General features: G+C 32.6%; 1 pseudogene; it reads right to left on the bottom strand.

Moving 5' to 3' along the window:
* Positions 1 to 1,108: 1,108 nt before the first annotated feature.
* LOC145246241 (5S ribosomal RNA) lies at positions 1,109 to 1,225 on the bottom strand (annotated as a pseudogene).
* Between the last annotated feature and the right edge of the window lie 12,785 nt (positions 1,226 to 14,010).

The following is a 14,010-nucleotide window of genomic DNA, read 5'->3' as shown; positions in this document are numbered from 1 at the left end:
GATTAACCAGAGAGCATCCCTGTTAACGGTGTAAAATGCTTTGGTTAGATCCACAAACACTTGATATAGTGGTATCTGTTGTTCAATGAATTTCTTCTGGACTTGCCGGACTGAAACAAATCATATCCATAATTCCTCTGCCAGACCTAAAGCCACTTTGTGACTCTGGAATAGCATTTGGACAAAAATCTTCTAGTATTCTATTTATTAGAAGAACTTCCTCAACAACTTCCAAAAGTATAATCCCACGGTAGTGCTCGCAGACATTCTTCTGTCCCTTTCCTTTAAGCAGGGTCACAAATACATCATCAAGGCTAGTCAATCGAAAAGTGGGGATGACTTGCGAAAATATAGGCGAAAAAAAGCGACCTTTTCTTGTAGAAAAGTGCCCAATTGAGAATGACGTAATTAATATTCTTAGCAAATTTTTCGATATTTGTCTTCCGAAGGGCCGGTCTTCAACACGATACCGATCTTGTGAAGATCCATCGCATCTGTCAAAAGTTATAGGTAGACACACATACATACATACATACATACATACATACATACATACATACATGTATACATGCATGCATTCAGACAAACATACATACATTTAAACAGACGGGTAAGATTTATATTATAGATTAATATCTGTGTCATTACTGTTGTATTTATCATTCTTTAATTATAGGTGAGAGAAATTTTAGCTTTTCTAATGAAATTGATTATCCTTGGTACAGATTAATTCTGTTTTTTTTATTCTAATTGGAATAATCAATTTTATATACGAGTATTGATCGAATTTAGTTCGTATCTCAATGTATTATTGTAACTTTTCTTGTTTCAAATTTAATCTGTATATTTAAGCCTTGTATAATACGATGACTGAGAGAATAGAATGCAGACACTTACTATAAACCATGCCTAGAGTTACTGGGTCAACTTTAATCATACAGACATGTTCGTTGCATAATTAACTTTTGGCTTGGCAGGATGTCCTGCAGAAAAACAAATGGTACAACGAACCATTCGCTTATGCAGATTTCGAGCCAAATTATCCTATTTCCAATAACACATTAATATGGTTATACATAGGCATCTGCACGTATATATAAGCGGAGAGCACATACAGCGCCTAGAATTCCTAAATGGTCACCCATCTGGTACTAACCAGGCTCAACGTTGCTTAACTTCGGTGATCTGACGAGAACCGGTGTGTCAACGCGATTATGCTATATATATATATATATATATATATATATATATATATATATATATATATATGTGTGTGTGTGTGTGTGTGTGTGTGTATGTGTGTGTGTGTGTGTGTGTGTCAACGCGATTATACCGTATATATATATATATATATATATATATATATATATATATATATATATATATATATATATAGTTTTTCGGTGGGAAGATATGCAAAAATTGAAAATAATTGAATTTCAACAAGAGTTGTTGATAGTGCTCAATCATGAGAGAGCAAGTTCTATTTTTAATTTTTTGATGTAAATACAGCCATATAAATGATTGACACGGCCTGCACATCGTAGCAAATAGGACTGTATTTACAGAAAAATAAATGGTACAACCAACCGTTCGCTTATGCAAATTTCGAGCCAAATTTCCCTATTTCCAATAACAAATTAACATGGTTATAAATAGTCATCTGAATATATATATATATATATATATATATAATATATATATATATATACATATATATATTAGCAGAATACCCGTCGTTGGCTGTGTTCAAAAACAGCCTACAGAAAATGGACTGTGATTGATGAGAGTATGACAGGTTATGAAAAGGAGGGGGTTGTAAAGAGATAGGTTTGGATACTCAAAAATTTCACCCTCAGCAAAATATGATGAAAGTAAAGACAATTTTTGCGAAAATATATATTTTTTATATCAACTTTGTTTCCATTCGTAGGCAAGAGTGACCAACAAAATGACGTTTCCTTACAAAGAGAAAATGTTATATATATATATATATAATAATATAACTATCCAAGAAATAAATGTTACCATAGTCAATAAAAGTTACTTTTATAGTAGAAAAGTTCATGGGTTTGTATTTCTAAGTAGTTTGTAAAAAAAAATAATAATTCACGGACGGTTTAAAAAGAACTCCAAATAGCAGCGATTTTTAAATGAAGAGCCCCGTTTTCAATTTTAAGGAGGGACACCTGAGCATTCTGTGTTAACAATTTAAGAGAGTTCCGTCAACGTAAGGGATATTTATAAACATATTTTAATGTTTTCCGTTATTTTGTGCTTGAGAAATATTTGATTATGGCATGTGTAGTTTATATAAAAATCTATTTAAGTAGTTATCGCCTCAAATTTCGTTTTAATTTCGGTTCGCTGAAATTATTTCAAGTAAAGAGCATTAAAAACTATTTCAAAACAAAAAACGACATGAACTGAACTTTTATTGACTATGTTAACATTTATTCCTTGTATATTTATTTTTCTGGTAGTAGTTTGTTGGCTTTTCTGCTAAACAATCTTACTAAATAATATCGACGAAATATGGAAAAACAAAGAAACAAAACCAGTTTGGAAAAATAATGAAGCTTTACTTACTTTAGTAAAATAATCCGAAACATCAAAATGGGATATTAAAAAAGTAAACTCGTCATTACTTAAGTTTTTTAAAGCAAAGAATCAATATAGATATGAATAAGAAGTAAATAGCACCCTTTTCAAGCAGAACAGCTTTGTTTCAGTTTTCCAGTATTGAACGGTGTAGTATTGCGCCGTCAGATGTAGGGTTGTACTATTGTAATGTAAAGAACACGCAGAAAGAGTTGCAATCAACTGAATTCCCTCTATTACACTGACAAAACTAATACTAATTTGCTCGGTGGGGGAGCAAATAAATACCATCTGTTCTTCAGATGCTGCACTTTATTTTCTTGTTCTCTTTCGGTGGAGGAGAAATCCTTCACGACTTAGACAATTTTTATTTTTGTACCTTTTCTCCACGTTAAAAAACGACCCTGGTGTCTAACTCTGTCCCGTGGGGAGACATAGTAAATAGGTACTTTCATTATCATCGAAATCGGTGTACTCGCTTATTTAAAAACATTGATTGGCAGCTCTACTCGTAAACCAACCGCGCTTAGTCTGGAATAGATTGTAGTGTTCATTGCATTATAAAGGGCCTACTGTAGTTCATATAAAATTATATTTATATGATTGATTGAATTTAAGCTTGAAATTTTGGTTTAAACGGAAACATTAATTTCGAACGCGCCCGTTTTTTTAAAGTAACTTACTGTTGATTTTATACGCCGGACTTTTCTGATTGTGATGTGATAAAGCTTCTCAAATACACGTGTGACGTTAGGTTGTATAAGAGGGTTAACTTTGGTCTAAATAGGACTAATTATACTTTAATATTTTTTTTTTGGATTATCGATATTCGATAGTTATCAGAAGGATTTAGATTTAAAACGCATCTAAGACTACTCACATGCCCATAATGTACATTTGCATGACATTTAACAAAAAGCCCAACCGTTTCGGAGTCCATAGCGAACGAACTTACGCTCAAAGAGGCACACATACACACGTACAAAGTGTGTTTACGCACGCACACACACACACACACATATATATGTCTATATATGTGTGTGTCTGTATGTGTTTGTGTGTCTATGTGTGTGTGTGTGTGTGTGTATACAGTTATATACAGAGGGAAAGATAAGGAGAAATAAGAATCGAAATAAAATTGAATAATTTACAATATTTATGGATCGATTAAATATTAAAAACCGTTAATCCATTTTCGTCAGTAACTCGCCAGTATGAAATGCATCACTTGTTATCATAAATTTAATAATATATTTTTTAATTGTGTGTGCGTTCGTATACGTGTTCTGATTGTATGTTGTGTCTAAAAATAAGCCGTTTTGGAATAGAGTAGAATCAAGGGACACGGTGGCCTTGAGATACATTATTTGCAGGTTACGATGTGGAGTACGATGTTACGGTATATACCCCGCCTTACAGTGTTATTTGATTACACACCTGTTTATTCTATACTGAACTGTATTTTGTTACTAATTTTTAATGCCATATCCCGGGGTTCTAAAGTTAATAATAATTTCTGTGAAACAAAATAGATTTTCTATAGAATAACAAATGAAAATCAATCAATTAAATAATTTACTATTCAATTATTTAATTAATAAAATCGTAATTGGTAAACTGAAAGGAAAAATCAAACATCCAATTGATTATAGGGTAGTTAAAAAAACAACGTTAAAATTTGAAACTTCCCAAAATGTCGTAAGATCAACCAAAAGGTAAATACAATGACTAGTTTATAGTATTGCATTCAATATAGTCCAAAATATGTCATCACTATGAGTGGCAATTAAATCCAAAAATAAAAATCAATAAAAATATTGTACATTTTTTATTTCATGAATTATAATCAATTTTCCTTGTTTCTTTATTTGCTATATCCATTATTTAGTAATTCTAATTTTTATATAACATACATCCTCGTCTTTGCAAATTTATTTATATAATCTATCTATACATCTATCTATCTATCTATCTATCTATCTATCTATTTGTATATATATTTAAATGAGAAAGGTCTCCAACAATCGGTATGTATTTTTAAAATTATTTTATTATTCCGTGTTTGGGTTTTTCATTTAAAAAAGGTATTATATTTAGGTCATTGTAATAATGTTTTTAAACCATTGGAATAGTGTTTACGCCTTCCAGACGTTATGTGAAGCGTTCTTTTCAGAAAGTATTTAAAATGTAAAATATTAAAAATATATTTCGAATATATTCAGAATGTATAAAAGCATTTTCGCAGTCCATTTTGGTGACATGTTTCCGAGCGGCAGAAATGCCTATAAATCTATATATCTATATATCTATATCTATCTATCTATCTATCTATCTATCTATCTATCTATCTATCTATCTATCTATCTATCTATCTATCTATATATATATATATATATGTGTGTGTGCGTGTGTGTATATATATATGTATATATATATGTATATATTATATGGGGATAAATATATATATATTTATACACAGATACATTTCTGACAGTAATTCAACAATAAGATACGCTAGAAAATTAAAATTTGAATTAATGAGCTTATTCATGACTTCTTCCAGTTTAACTCTCTGAATATTAAAAGTAAATAAACCAATAAATTAAATTAAATAAAAGGTGATTAATTATTAAATAAATATATAAACACAAAAATAAAATAATAATTATCTAAAAATTAAAATAAGTAATACGAAAGACAAGTATATTACATAATTCAATAGAAACCGATAAAATGAAGGACGGAGAGATGAGTTTCGTTGCTTGTATTAGTAAATATAAAATTGCGTATGCTTTTGTACATGCATTAATTATATTTTGTGTCTGACGATTAGCTATGTTGGAATATCTTTTAAAGTAATAAGCTTGTCCAAATATATTATGAAAAGACTGTAACATCAAATAAATACATCGCATAATGAAACACATGCTATGATATATAGTTGTCTTAGTTATTGCGAAATTACAATATATATATATATATATATATATATATATATATATATAAAGCTGAAGGTCTGTGTGTGTGTCTGGCCACGAATAGGCTCCTATATGGTTGGCGATTATAGAAAATTGATCACATATAATGATAGAAGATGTATCGAGGCACAGGAATGGTTATGCTTGATCTGGCATAATGATGATTCATTTAAATTTTGGGGTCTGCCTACGCGCCTGGTCCACAAAGTATGGAAATAAAAAATTAAAAAATTAAAAAATAAAAACGTTTACAAGTGTTTTTGATACAGATGTACATAAGAACACTTTGATAAGTATGTTTTAACTTAAATAAGGATGGTATAATAAAATTGTGGGGTCTGACTTCGCACCTGCCCTCCATAGAATGGAAATAGGCACAAACTTTAATAAAGACTTTTCATATCTATCTGCATAAGTATACTTTGATAATTATGCTTCAGTTTGAAGAAATATGGTATAATAAAATTATAGGGTGTTCGTCCGCGCTTGGCTTCCATAGAATGGAAATATGTCATAAAGGGGTTTTTAATATAGATCCACAAAATATTGTGATAATTGTTTCAGTGTGAACAGGTATGGTATACTAAATTATGGGGTTTATCTATTTTATTTTTACTTTCGTCATCTTTTGCTTTGGTTTGATACCCCCAAATTTGAAGCTATCTTTTTACAACCCTTCCTTTTCATTACCTATCATACTTTAATAAATCAGAGTCCATTTTCTGTAGGCTGATAATAATAATAATAATAATAATAATAATAATAATAATAATAATAATAATAACAATAATGATAATAATAATGATAATAATAATAAAAATAATGATAATGATAATAATAATGATAATAATAATGATAATAATAACGATAATAATAATATTAGTAATAATAATAGTAATAATAATGATAATAGTAATAATAGTAATAATAATAATTATAATAATAATAGTAATAATAATAATGATAATAACAATAATAGTAATAATAATAACAATAATAATAATAATGATAATGATGATGATAATAATAATAATAATAATGATAATAATAATATTAATAATAATGGTAGTAATAAGAACAACAACAATAATAATAATAGGTGTAATAAAAATAATAATAATAATAATAATAATAATAATAATAATAGTAATAGTAATAATGATAATAAAAATAATAACAATAGTAATATAATAATAATAATAATAATGATAATGATAATAATAATAATAATAATAATAATAATAATAATAATAATAATAATAATAATAATAATAATAATAATAATAACAGTGTCTCCAACCATGGAGATTATGGAAAGCAGGGGGGGGGGATGGTGTAAAAAAACAAAAAAAATTTTTTTTATTTTTATTACTTTATGTTTTTTTGATTGTTTTAATTTTAAGCTCTATTGTTTAGAGGCTTTTGATGGCATATGGTCGAAAACAAAATGGATGAAATGGAAAGATTTATAACGAAAAAGAGTCACGGGAGGCATGAGAAAATCAAACAAAAGACGCTCTTTTCAGATATTGTCTTAAAGACCCAAGGAGAAGAATGAAAGCAAGAAGTGATATTAAATGATCTTATATTAAAAAGAAAATGACGGCCATTCAAAATCTTATGCTGCACAGATAATAAAAGATAAGATCGTTGCCTGTAAGGTTTTATTTTATCTGTCCTGATGCTTAACCGTAGTTGAAAGATTTCTTTCTTTTGTTACCTGCACGCATCCGAAATAGATGAATATGCCCTGTTTACCACATTTATTCTGACGGAAAAATTTTGACAATGGTTGTGGCTAGAGGAGTTTGTGTTCATAATTCCATAGAGTAATTGGCGAAATAAAATGGCTACAGAATTGAACTGGTAAAAAAAAAACAACAACTATTCTTCTTCGTATTTTTTTGGATCCATCAAACTACTGTTCTCATCTTGAGCGTGATTTTCACAACGTTTCGGTCGATATAACCTCCGATCTTTTTCAGGTGTATCTTGTCGAACTCGGGGATGGTTTTGTCGAACTCGCGAATTTGAACCGAATTTCGAGTAGAACGCTTTATTTACTTCAAGATTGCAGGATGCTATTATTCCGTTAGTGATGACTAGATAGAGGTCCCAAGTAATTCACAATTGTATTTTTCGGTCGTCCACACTTAAGATTGCATCTTCAACCTTCAGGAGAATATCACATTTTACAAGTGTTTTTTCCAAGTACTCAAACAACTACGCCAGGGGTCGTTGCGAAATTACTTAGGACCTCTATCCAGCCATGAGTAACGGAACAAGAGAACGCTACCCCCGTGAAGTAAATAAAGGTTCCGCTCGAAACTCCGTCCAAATTCCCGGAGGTTAAATCGACCGAAATCTTGTGAAAATAACACTCAAGCTGAGAAGAGTAGTTCGATGAACCCAAATAATACGACTAACCAATGCTCATCTAAAAAATTCAGAAGCGTCAACTGTTCTTCTAGTTATTAGTAGTAGTAATATTAGTATTGTTGGCCTTATTATTACTAGTAATAGTTTTACTATTGTTTAATTTATTATTAGTAGTATTATTAATATTAGTATTATTGTACTTATTGCTATTATTAGTAGTATAAATAGTAGTACCATTGTTCGTTTTATTATTAGTACGATGACTACTATCATTCTTATACATAGGCCTATATATATATATATATATATATGTGATGCGCAGCAAGTAATATATATATATATATATATATATATATATATATATATATATATATTACTTGCTGCGCATCACAGCTCGTTGTGAGACAAGGTCAAAGGGTGGGGGAAGCCAGCCCTAAAGGAGGGTCACTCTGGTCAAGCAAAAATTCACCTAGGCATCCGCATCGGCATTCCCCGCAACAAACAGTAAATTTGCCCTTCCCGAATACTGGAAGGAACAGCCTGGGAGGGGTGGACATCCAAAGTAATATCCAGGTGGTGCACTTCAGTCCGGCAGGTAGTGGGCCTGTTTTTGTTTCTTACTTCTCATCTGTCCGGTTTAATTGTCAAGAATGAGTCCATGAGTGGTACTTGCTACCCAGGTCTCCAAGCAACCAAAACACCGAGGAGACCCACTCTGCAACATTTAAAAAATGGGAAAGCATTAATAGTAGTCTTGCTGTTCTTGATATTATTATTATTAGTAGTAGTAGTAATGTTCGTATTGTTGTTCTTGTTTTAAGTAGTAGTTTTATTATTGCAATGTCTCCGCTCAGTCTTCTAGAGAGAATGGACACCCCTGCGCGTGTAAGTGTGAAGTAAGATTGGTGTAATTACTAACAACACCTTACCTGGATCAGCAGTGCTTGGATCCAGTTGAAAAGAGAGGCCTAAGATTGAGTGGAAACAAGGCCGAGATAAGCGGAGAGGCCCTACCGACCTAGAATTATAAAATGATCACTAGGGCTATGACAACAGACTATTCTTTTCATTGTTTTGATACTCGAGTATATATCCGAGAACCACATCACTCTATATAAAAGCATATGAGATATCAACGGATACACATTCGAGAGTCAAAACAATGAAAAGAATGTGCTGTTGGCACAGTCCTAATGATCACCCATTTAAGTACTAACCAGGCTCAACGTTGCTTAACTTCGATAATCTGATGGGAACCGGTGTGTCAACGTGATCGTGCCACATCATAACTGTATTATTATTATTATTATTATTAGTAGTAGTAGTAGTAGTAGCAGCAGTAGTAGTAGTAGTAGTAGTAGTAGTAGTAGTAGTAGTTGTAGTATTCACTAGGAGTTTTCACAGAGGCCGTCATCAAGGATTTCTCTTTGAGAACAGACTGTGGTGTTCCCTGGAGTTTGAGTGACAAGCAATGTCCCCAGATTTCCAGTACTCTCCACCTCTTTCGATAATATTTGCAAATGAATATGAGTTATCGCACCAGCCGTTTACTATTGATCTCTAACTGTCAACAACCATTAGTCTTCAATAAAATTTGAGTTGTAATAAACCGCCCCGAGGTCGCAGTCGTCTTTAAACTAATCTAGTAAATTATACGGAGTGCTTTCCCTCCTCGGTCTATCCATCTTTCTTGGCTTTTCTTGACTATTTGGCGTGGTTCCAACTCATGCAAACTTTTTTGGAGGGGAGGGATAAATTACAATTATACAGTTTTAGTTTTCTTCAATCCATGTGTTACTTTTATTAGTTTGACTTAATCCTTAATTTGTTGGTAGGTTACGCTTTGGAAAATGTTGTGATGGCTAAACTGCTCCAAAACGGCCTCAAAAAAAAAAAGGCCAACTTCGCGAAATTTGGTTTTAAAATAGCTAGTTTGTTCAGACCAGGCAAGTATATGAGTGATCTCATTTTCATGTAGGTTTATTTTCGAATACGAGAATAATAATATTATATGATATTTTTTTTTACATGGGGGTCACCACTTATCAAGGCTCGAAGGCCACTCAGGGATAAGGATTATTGCGTGTACAGTAATCAATGAGATAGTATTGTAGTAATCATTAGTATTGGCGGTTTTGATAGAGTGTCTTACTTAAGGGAGCGGTTTGTCAGGAGTTTGTTTATGTTGGACTTGAAGACGTCCAAGTTTAAAGTCAGGTGGGAAACAGGCAAGCGGCAGAGAGTTCCACTGGCGTGCAGTTCTAAAAAAGAAGCTTTGCTCATGGAATCTACGTTTGGATTTAGGCACAGATAAAGAGTGGGGAAAATTAATGACAGTAGTTTCAGCCAGACAGGTGTTTCTTGTGAAAGATTGGCGAGGGGGGACGAAGGATTCGAGTTCAGACAAGCACCTGCCATGGAAATAACGATAAAACAAAGACAGGCTCGCAACGTCTCTTCTGTGGGAGAGAGGTTGCAGGGAAGAGAAAAGGGCACCCCCCACTAAATCACGAAGTCTATTTTGTACTCTGTCAAGGCAGGATAGACTGTTTTTAGCAGCTCCTGCCCAGATGTGGCAGCAGTACTCCATCTTTGGACGTATTTGGCTTTTATACAGATAAAGAATTGCATTAGTAGTGAGATATCTTCTGGAGCGGTAGAAGGATCCCACCATTTTCCCAGCGTCCCTGGTAACAGATTTGATGTACGTGTTTGATTTCATATCAGGAGTAAAGGTCAAACCCAGAAGCTTGTTAAAACATATATTAATTGATAATTGTTGTAATAGAAATCAATAAAGAAACGACACGACGATATAAAACTATATATATATATATATAAAGTTGAGCATCTGTGTGTGTCTGGTCACGAATAGGCTCCTATATAGTTGACTATTCTAGAAAACTGATCACATATAATGATAGAAGGTATATCGAGCCACAGGAATGGGTATGCTTGATCTGGCATAATGATGATTCATTAAAATTGGTGGGTCTGCGTACGCGGCTGGTCCACAAAGTATGGAATTAAAAACACTTTGGTACTTTTGCTAGCATATATATATATATATATATATATATATATATATATATATATATATATATATATATATATATATAGATAGATAGATAGATAGATAGATATAGATATATATATGTATATATATATATATATATATTGTATGGAGTGTACAGAAAGTTGTTAAATGAGAGAAGTCATTGGTACCGTCGGTGTCAAGCCCGATAATTACGACCGTTTTAGATATCCATATCAAGCTCTCTTCAGCCAGTACTGATCATCATTCGTACTAGCTTAAATAAATACTTTTTGCAGTTTTAACAAAAAAGCTACAATAATATCAGAGCGCCTTCATTTACACTGAACATCTACAGAATGCCAATATTAATATATTACATATCAATCAGTCCCCTGTGGAATTACTACAGGTCCCGCTGGTACAATATGATTTAATTATTCGTTTTAAAGTATGTAGGACAGTATTACTTCTGCGTATTTATTTCTACTTATTTATTTATCTAATTTATATATTTAAAACACAATGCACCCCCTATTTAGTTTGCTCGTTGTTATTGGTTGTCTGTATACGAAAACTAATTTTTTTTCGTTGTTATTGATTGTCTGTCTACGAAAACTATTTTTTATTTTTTGCGCTGTCCAGAAAAATATCAGTTTTATAAAAATATATTTGTTGATTAAATATGTTTCTCATTCCGTGAAATTTCTACATATCCTGCTTGCTAATATTGTTTCTAACTAATTTTATTTTATTTGTAATTATTATTCTATCCGTTCTCATGTCATAATCAGCCACACCTCGTTTTGTTTTCTTCCATTTTTTAATCTTCAAGTCACAAAACAAACGACGCCATTTCCTCCTCCATTGCAGATGATTGAATGGCTTCAGTTTTCTGTAATCTCACCTCAAATAGATTTCTAAGCACTAATACGTTTATATAAAGTACAATTATCCGACATAAAGGAGGCTAGTTACTGGCGATGTTTCTATAAGATAATAATAATAATAATAATAATAATAATAATAATAATAATAATAATAATAATAATAATAATAATAATAAAGACCTAACCCCGAAAAATTGGGTGGCTATTGGCAGGGGACACAAATATTGCGTTCCCTTTTCTTTCGCCTTTTTATTTTCCTGCCCTGAGGATCGGGAGTAAATGAGACCCGTCGAGGGGGCGACAAAATAAAAGGAAGATAAGAGTGAGAAAAAATAAATAAAAAAGAAAAGAAATGCAACCTTAAGTGAGTAAAGAAAGGATGAGCAGAGATAAATGTCGCCATCTTGGTTGGAAGAGACAGTCGGCCAGGATTGGCTCGTCTATTTTAAACCCCCGACAAACAATATCATTTGACGGATTATGAAAGATCAAAGAGGAATAAGGACCGTTCCCTTGGGAATCGGGGTTCGTAATCCACTTTTGCACCCCATTACGGACGTCACACGAGGAAAATAGACGTTTGTGTGGATAAATGTCACCAAGGAAACGTTGGCAGGAAATGAGAATCGATTGAAAATGGTCGATTTGAGTAAAGATGAGGAAAAATAACCAGATTTGAGCAACGATGAAAAATAATGTCTGAAATGTTTGGTACGTACTCATAGGGTGGAACGATAAATGTGTCGCCCTAAAGAAAATGCGAGAGCTTTATTTTTAAACTTTTATTTAAAAAGATAAACAATACAGCAAACTCAATTATGTAGTAGAGCTGGCATCTATTTGATGTAACCGCCTTCTTCCTCAATAACCGCCTCGATATAAATCCGGAACTGGGAGCATGCCTTTTTTCATATGCGGTAGCAAGATCTACACGAATACATGACAGAAATCAGCAATCAGGATGGATTTTGTGTTATGGGAGGTTATACTGGTGATGTTCCCGATATATGGCCAGACGAAGTAGTCCAAAGGGTTCAAGTCGGGGAGAAGGGGGCGAGTAAGAGAAGAGTACAAAGTCTAGAACTTCTTCTGAATCCAAGCCTGGGTCTTTTTGGACTTGTGGGCCGACGCCGAGGTCTGCTGCCACACCCAAGTTTTGCCAGAGGTCACCTGATTTCAGCAGGGGATCACTAAACGCTTCTGCACACCTAGGTACACGTTGGTGTTGACTTTCAAGTCAGTTTCGAAGATGTGAGGTGGCATGATGTGGCCCACACTTGAAACCACACCAAAGACCATAACTGTGGCCGGAAACTTTGTTTTCGTCATCTTTGGCACGTCCCTGTTATTCGTGGCAATCCAGGGATGCATTTTGAGAGTGCTGGCAATGGTCCTATTGTTATAACTTAGGCCGGTAGCGTGGGTTGTACAGCGGCGTATCTTCCATCTCGCTCATTGAATATTGTGTCACTTTCACTAACCGATGGTATGCAACAAATAGATGGTATGCAACTAATAAATGGTATGCAACTAATAGATGACATGCAACTAATAAATGGTATGCAACTAATAGATGGTATGCAACTAATAAATGGTATGCAACTAATAGATGGCATGCAACTAATAAATGGTATGCAACTAATAGATGATATGCAACTAATAAATGGTATGCAACTAATAGATGGTATGCAACTAATAAATGGTATGCAACTAATAGATGACATGCAACTAATAAATGGTATGCAACTAATAGATGACATGCAACTAATAAATGGTATGCAACTAATAGATGACATGCAACTAATAAATGGTATGCAACTAATAGATGGTATGAAACAAATAGATGGTATGCAACGAATAAATGGTATGCAACTAATAAATGGTATGAAACTAATAAATGGTATGCCACTAATAGATGACATGCAACGAATAAATGGTATGCAACTAATAAATGGTATGAAACAAATAGATGGTATGCAACGAATAAATGGTATGCAACTAATAAATGGTATGAAACTAATAGATGGTATGCAACTAATAAATGGTATGCAACGAATAAATGGTAAGCAACTAATAAATGGTATGCAACTAATAAATGGTATGCAACTAATAAATGGTATGCAACAAA

The sequence above is a fragment of the Euprymna scolopes genome, chromosome 23 (genome assembly GCF_053919585.1).
Source record: "Euprymna scolopes isolate OS-2025 chromosome 23, ASM5391958v1, whole genome shotgun sequence".
Taxonomy (NCBI): domain Eukaryota; kingdom Metazoa; phylum Mollusca; class Cephalopoda; order Sepiida; family Sepiolidae; genus Euprymna; species Euprymna scolopes.
This window is presented reverse-complemented; position numbering and strand designations above follow the sequence as displayed.